The sequence below is a fragment of the Alosa pseudoharengus genome, unplaced genomic scaffold (assembly GCF_046254945.1).
Source record: "Alosa pseudoharengus isolate Yale_2024_CS ecotype anadromous, Long Island Sound unplaced genomic scaffold, YU_APseudo_1.1 YU_APseudo_1.1_scf_1, whole genome shotgun sequence".
Classification (NCBI taxonomy): Eukaryota; Metazoa; Chordata; class Actinopteri; order Clupeiformes; family Clupeidae; genus Alosa; species Alosa pseudoharengus.
Window position 1 is genome coordinate 49,449,061 of NW_027468564.1, and position 7,500 is coordinate 49,456,560.

Sequence of the window (7,500 nt, forward strand, 5' to 3'; positions counted from 1 at the left end):
TCCTGTCCCCTAGAGATAAACTACCCCCTCCCTCCCTCCCACACACACACACACACACACACACACACACACACAACCCCACTTTGCCTTTTTACTACACCCCCCCTCCCTCCCACACACACACACACACACACACACACACACACACAACCCCACTTTGCCTTTTTACTACACCCCCCTCCCACCCACACACACACACACACACACTCAACCCCACTTTGCCTTTTTACTACACCCCCCTCCCACCCACGTCATCCCGCCTCATTCCACACAAACAAGCCATTGAATGGAACTGATGAGTCGGCAGCTAGCTGCTCTCATTAGCCTTCTGTGACACACGTCTCTCATCATTTTACCTGGTAGACTGCTGGGTCTTTGTCCACGCTTGGAGCTCAGATGATTGACAGACGTGTGGACGTCTACAGGCGCAGAGGTATACTTGAGGGTTCTTCACGGTTCTGACTAGAACCCTCGGGTCCGTTTGGTTTTGCGGACTGATATTGACGCCCGTTACGGGACGTACCTTTTTGGTGAGGGTCAGGGTCAGGGTCCAGTTTAAGCACACCAGAAGGAGAACCCAGAAGGATCATGTCTTTATATAGTCTGTGCATTTGGGGCTCTTTGTAGATTCTCCCAGATGTCCTCTTTGGAGACAAACCAGGTCAAATTGGCTGGATTTGGTCCATGACTGACTGTGGCATAGGCTAAGCAGTCTGCAGTGAGTCCTCTATGGGCCGGGACTTTTAGAAGCATTCTTGACACCTGTCATCAGACTGCTGACTCTGGCTGATTGATTGACAGACACTGACAACATCATGCGTCCACAGGTATGCTCAAGGTTTGTGCTCAAGGGTTCTTCACAATTCAATCAAGAACTGGGGGTTCCACTGGGTGAAGTGGAACCCCTTTGTTTTGCTGCCTGATAGTGAAGCCCACCATGGCAGTTCGCTTTTAGTGGGGGCAGGTTAAGGTTCCGTTTCAATGCACCATCAGTGATGGGTATCTGTGGGCAGGTGGTGGTCCAGGGACACAGAAACACTGTCGGATAGACTCCCATGGAACCCTGCATGTTGATAAATGACCATCAAGTGTGTACCTGAGGGGGTAAATACGAATTCAAGTGTGTACCTGAGGGGGTAAATACGAATTCAAGTGTGTACCTGAGGGGGTAAATACGAATTCAAGTGTGTACCTGAGGGGGTAAATACGAATTCAAGTGTGTACCTGAGGGGGTAAATACGAATTCTTCCATTGAGATGATTTAATGTTATTTTAACACCGTTGTGTTTTGTCAATAAAAATGGTTGATTGCAAACAAAAGAAAGTAAGGCATCAAGAACCCAAAGGGCTCACCTAAAGTCTTTTTTCACTTAATGCAGTGTATTGATGTAAAGGACTCGCTTTGAAGCTATAGTGGCGTTCCTCCATGGGGGGAAACTAGGAAACCTTTTCGATTGAGTGAAATTGCTGAGCCCGAACTTTTTCCAATGACCGGCCTGGGTCAGTGGCTGCTGTGTGGCACCAGCGCAGCAGAATGTGGACAGACCTCACTCGCACTATGGGCCTCAACTCACACTAACCTTCATGACTCCCAGTATTAGGAGATGTGTCAGTCATTTGCTGTTTCCAGTCAATCTAACTTATAGTTCCTGATATATCCACTTTTTTGGTGTTGTCTGAGTGCTTGTGAGGTTGGGGGTGTTGATGTGATCAGGCATACCATTACCTATAGTTTTTTTATTATTATTCTGTACCCTTGAGAACCTTCTTATCTCTGTTAGGAATCACTTTTGGTCGATTTTAATGACCATAAAAAAGGAGAAACAACCCATTCCTTAACTCTTGAGAAAACTGGAGTATTCATTCAGGCTTGTGTTTTGGTTACAAATTATGAATGCACAAGTTTTCACAATGTCAGGGGGTTGAAGATATCTGATTCTGGCCATGAAGAATGGGCTTATGCAAGGTCTCTGCTGACATTTTTAAAATAGCATTATTAATTAGCAATCATGTACTCTCGACTGGTAATTAATGACACAAATGTCTTTGCCCCATGCCTCATATTGTTAGTGAGTATGGACTAGGACCAGGTCATGCTGAATTGTAGGTCAGAGAGGGGCGTCAGTTTAGATTATTACACTGGAGCTACAGTAGAACAGACACTAATTAAAGTGCTGAGCATCAGAAGTGCTGTGTCTGAAAGTTAAGCTGTTTTTTCACTGCGCACATTTAACCATGGCCACACTGCCCCCATGTGGTGAGTAGTAGGAGGTGCAGTACAGAGAGAGAGAGAGACAGAGAGAGAGAGAGAGACAGAGAGAGAGTGGGACTCTCTGCCAATGATGAACTCAGCCAAGAGAAATCCCAGAACAGCACCCTGATTATTATGGGATGTTATATAGACCCATTTCTGTAATTCGAAATGTATGTGTGTGTCTAAAAAAAAGATGATGCATACTGTCTGGTGTCATAAGGTGTGTGTGTGTGTGTGTGTGTGTGTGTGTGTGTGTGTGTGTGTGTGTGTGTGTGTGTGTGTGTGTGTGTGTGTATGTGTGTGTGTGTGTGTGTGTGTGTGTGTGTGTTTGAAAGAGAGGGGGGGTGATACATTGTGTCTGGTGTCATCAGGAGAGTTGGTGCGTCACACTGACACACTCTGTGACGCAGGTGGGCACCAACCCAAAAACACACCCATGCACACACACATACACACACACACACACACACACACACACACCCACACAAACACACGTTCAGTGTCACAGTCTTTAAAACTCACATATCATAACACAACACACATAATGTGTTATTTCCCCCGAATTCACTGTAGTTAATTTATAATTTACTTTACAAGAATAAACTCACCATAGTGTTCTACACTACTTTATCTCTCTCTCTTTCTCTCTCTTTCTCTCTCTCTAGAGCTGAGTAGTGCTCTAGAGGTCTCTGATGATTGGGAGATGGACAGGGATAGAGAGCTGTTATTGCTGTATTGAGTCTGTAATTGATGGAAACGTTTGCTTTCTTGTCTGACTTAGTTCTCCTCCTCCGCTAACAAAGCTTGCATTACAAAGTGTGTGTGTGTGTAGCAATATGGGACGTAAAAGGGATAAGAGTTAGAGCGAAGCAGGACGGGAGAGTGACCAGAAAAGAGAAGAAGACAGACAAGGACCAGGTTGAATGCAGTCCATTCACCATTTTTCCATCAGATATTCTCATAAGGAGATATACAATCCTGGCAGCCAGGTTTTTGCCCCTGGATGACTGGATAATGACAGTTTAATAACACACCTTTATTTCTCCTCCTCTCTTTCTTTCTTCCAGAAACCAAAACATACCAATGCCATCTGCAACTTATCAAACACAGTTTAGATTAGAAGTGGATAGTGCACTGTCTTAGGTGAGCAAGAGTAGCGAGAAAATGTGTTTTGTTTATGTTATGTTTAATCTGCACCCTGTGCCACACATTGAGCTAGCAGCAGATTGTAGCCTACATGCTAGTCGACCCTAGACGGGATCCATCCGCAGACTAACTTAACTCCGACTAGGCAGATCCATCAGCAAAGTTGTGAGTTCAATTCCCAGCTTCCTCCGGTGTGCCCTTGAGCAAGGCACTTAACCCCAAGTTGCCCCGGGGACAATGTAATTCCTTGTAATAAAGCTGACATGCGTAAGTCACTTTGGACAACAGTGTCTGCTAAATGAATACATGTGAATGTAAATGATATGAGCTTATCCAAGATAGCCCATTGAACCCAGCCCTGAATCATGTGTGCTTTGAGGCAGACTCTCACAGACTCATCCAGTGAATAGAAACCAGGTGACCTCAGCCCAAGAGAGAAAAAAACCCTTAACAAATTCCTGACCTAAAGCCACTCTCACACAGAGGCGTGTTTCCCAAAACCATAGCAACTTTGTTGGTTGCAATGCAATCTCTCATTGCCAACCAACTAAGTTGCTAACATAGGACCCTTTTTTTAAAACCCTAACCATAACCCTAACCCCGAACGGGGAACATAGGACCCGGGGAACATAGGGATGACCCCTTATCAACTATGGTTTTGGGAAACGCACCCCTGCATAGTACTGACTGGATGCAGCTCAACTTTCCATTGGGCAGGCCTAGTACCAAGTGCCTGGTGCGGTTTTTGCTGAGGCAATACCAAAAGTGATATGATAACACTACAGACTAGGTATTGACTGGTCAGAGAGAATTGTCACTAGAACTATCACACATAGCCTATGCTACCATCAGGTTAGCTTAGCTTACCCTCTAGCCACCTTTGAGCAGCCAGAGTTGTTGTGTCATCTGAGCTCTGATATAAGATTTCCTAAATCCCTCATAAGTCTTTTGTGCTTTCAGCCTACTCTGAAAGAAACTTTGTCTCGTTGCCGTGACGGCCTGATATTGACTCCTGGCAGTTTCATGTAGCAGTCAAACGTCTGGACCCATTTATGAGGATTTCTTTATGTAATGTTTACATTGTAGAACAAAACTGAAGGTCAAAACGGCATTAACACACGTGGGATTATGTTGTAAGCAAAACATCGTAAACAACATTTTTTGTTGTGTTAACAGCTTTTCACACTCTTTTCTCTTAACCATCATTTTCTCTTAACCATAAATCCCTGGAATGGTATTCCAACAGTCCTGGTGGTGTTCCCATACATGTTGAGGACTTGTTGGCTGCTTTTCTTTCACTTTTGTCATTCCAACAGTCGTCATTAAGGCAAACAGAGGCTACTTTAAGGAATCTCACACAAAACATAGCCTACATTGATATGATAGTGTTAAAAATCCTAAATAATGTTTCTTGTTTTAGTATCCTCCATTTACCTTCAAGATGGCTTTGCACACTATTGCCATCATCATAACAAGCTTGACAGTCGACCTAGAATGCTCTCTATATGCAATGCCATCCTGAGACTCTAGATGGCAGTGTAGGGAAGCTACATTCAACACACTTCCATCTCAAGAGATCTCTCTATCACCCCCCTCCTCCCCCTTTCTATCTGTCTCTCTGTTTTTCTATGCCGGTATCACACCCTCTCTTTCCAGGATGTTTACTTTCCCGTTCCTGCATTGATTTTCGTTACTGTGCCAACCCTATAGTCTATTATTATACAGTGTTTTACAACTGGCTTAACACTTGTGCCGGTGCTGAGTTCGCTTTTTCAAAACATAACAAGTTCACCATATGAGCAAACTGTGTATACCAAACAGTGGATACTTTGCAATGCTTTTGTACATTTAACTGTACTGTATGTATACATCATAGGCCGTCAGATTGGCCACCATGGTATCTGCTGTATCTAGCCAAACCAACAGACCAAAAAACTCATGATAAGTTCTTTGTCTGAACTATTTGTGGGGATTGTGGGATTGCACAAGCTAAAGATGTTTTTCAAGCAAGATAAAATGTTAGGGGTGCACCATTATATCGGCCTAACATCGGTATTGGCTGATACTCGCCTTCTTGACCGGTATTAGATCCATTGGGAAATAATGACATTTATACTGTAATGTCTATCAGTCATTTTAAACAGTCTATGGTTATGTCACATTAATCAGGTGCCGGTTAGTAAAGCAGTCCTTGTGAGGAGTTGGTGATATGGTGGAATGGACATGATGTTGACAAAAAGAAAATTATGTGGAAAACTATAACATAGAAGCACAGACACACACACACACACACACACACACACACACACACACACACTTCCTCACACACACACCTACACAGAGACACACACACACACACACACACACACACACACACACACACACACACACACACACACACAATCTCTATCTCTCTCTCTCTCCACCCCTTTCTCTCTCCTCTCTCTCTCTCTCTCTTTCTCTCTCTCTCTTAAAAAAAATGCTTCTGTGACACCCTGATAGTAATGATTACTGGCCCTGCACTTAAAACCGCTGATTGACCCAGTGGTTGCCTATGAATTAAGACTAATGGCCTAATCAGAGCTGTGATTCGCCATCCGTCCCCAGGGCCTCTCCTCTGGGTCTCCCCTCCAGGACCTGTCCAGTACAGGGCATTCAGTCTCTCACACACATCAACCCACTAAACACTCGCCACTGTGCTGGGACTGGAATGCTAGTTTAGTTAGAATTTGGTAGGGTTAAATGGGACATGTTTGTGCTTAGGGTGTGTGTGTGTGTGTGTGTGTGTGTGTGTGTGTGTGTGTGTGTGTGTGTGTGTGTGTGCGCGTGCGTGCGTGCATGTGACACACACTAAGACGTACCTAAGTGCTTCTCTCAGCATCAGTACCTAAGCGCTTCTCACTAGCGGTCTCCAGGGCTGTGGCGATGGCCCTGTCATGTGATATCAGATCAGCCACGAGATGAGTGTAATTGCTCCAGTCATTCTAATTAGTCCTCCCTACTCTACCAGGCTTACCCTTACCTAACGGTAGAATCAAGCGCCCCCCCCCCCCCAATAATCAAAACCAGCCAATACAACCTCCCAATAATCAGGAATATTAACTGTTATAGAACATGAAGAAGTCATCCCATTCCCCTCGATGTTTAACTCAAAGTTACACCCCTTGGGTAGAATCAAACAAAAGGAAAGAACTGAACTGGAAAATCAAGTCGTGGGAACAAGGAAAGGAATGAAACAAGCTGCATTTGCCCATACTTTTGAATGAGAACACAGGACAGGCCAGAGATTCACATAGATATGGATGATGTTCACATTGAAAACTATTAGCATGTATACAGCTGTGATAATGTACCAATTCATTCACTGAAGGGCTGTGTGTGTGTGTGTGTGTGTGTGTGTGTGTGTGTGTGTGTGTGTGTGTGTGTGTGTGTGTGTGTGTGTGTGTGTGTTTGTGTGTGTACCTGTGTGTGTGTGTGTATGTGTGTCTATCTATTTGTGTGTGTGTGTGTGTGTGTGTGTGTGTGTGTGTGTTTGTGTGTGTGTGTGTGTGTGTTTTTGAACACCACCTATGACCTTGAGGTAAGTGCTTAGTTAGGTGCAGGAGTGAGTACAAGCAGGACAGGACATTTCCAACATCCATCACCGGGGTTGCAAGGGGAGCCAACTGCCATAATCATAATAGCGCAAGGACAGTCATAGGCCTCTGACTGGCTCTGCTGCCTGTCACTCAGTGCTCTCCCTCTGAGGTGTCCCTCCCCCATTGGCTGGCTGCCAGGTATGCCCCCCCCCCTTCTTACAGCAAGCCGCCGCCCTCCCTCCTCCTTTTCTCAATGAAACTGAAACTGCCAGTGGGGCTGATTTACAACTCAGGATGCTGAGCAGGAAAATGAGAAGTGGTGCACACTGTGTTGCCCCCTGCAGGTAACCCCCAGAACCTAGTCAATGTCAGCCGTTTCTCAGACGTAACCCCAGGCCTAGGCAGTTAAGACCCACGATACCCCCTTGAGGTTATTGTAGATAGCAGGGACCTACTGTCGAGCGAAGTCGCACGTCCCTCTGCGGCGCAGATAACCTATTACTCCTATTTTAAATATCCCCC

The 7,500-nt window shown here is 45.0% G+C and overlaps 1 protein-coding gene across 1 annotated transcript in view; it reads left to right on the forward strand.

Moving 5' to 3' along the window:
* The window catches only part of cacna1ab (calcium channel, voltage-dependent, P/Q type, alpha 1A subunit, b), a 148,872-nt gene that overhangs the window by 14,091 nt on the left and 127,281 nt on the right, over positions 1–7,500 (forward strand). The window lies entirely within an intron of this gene.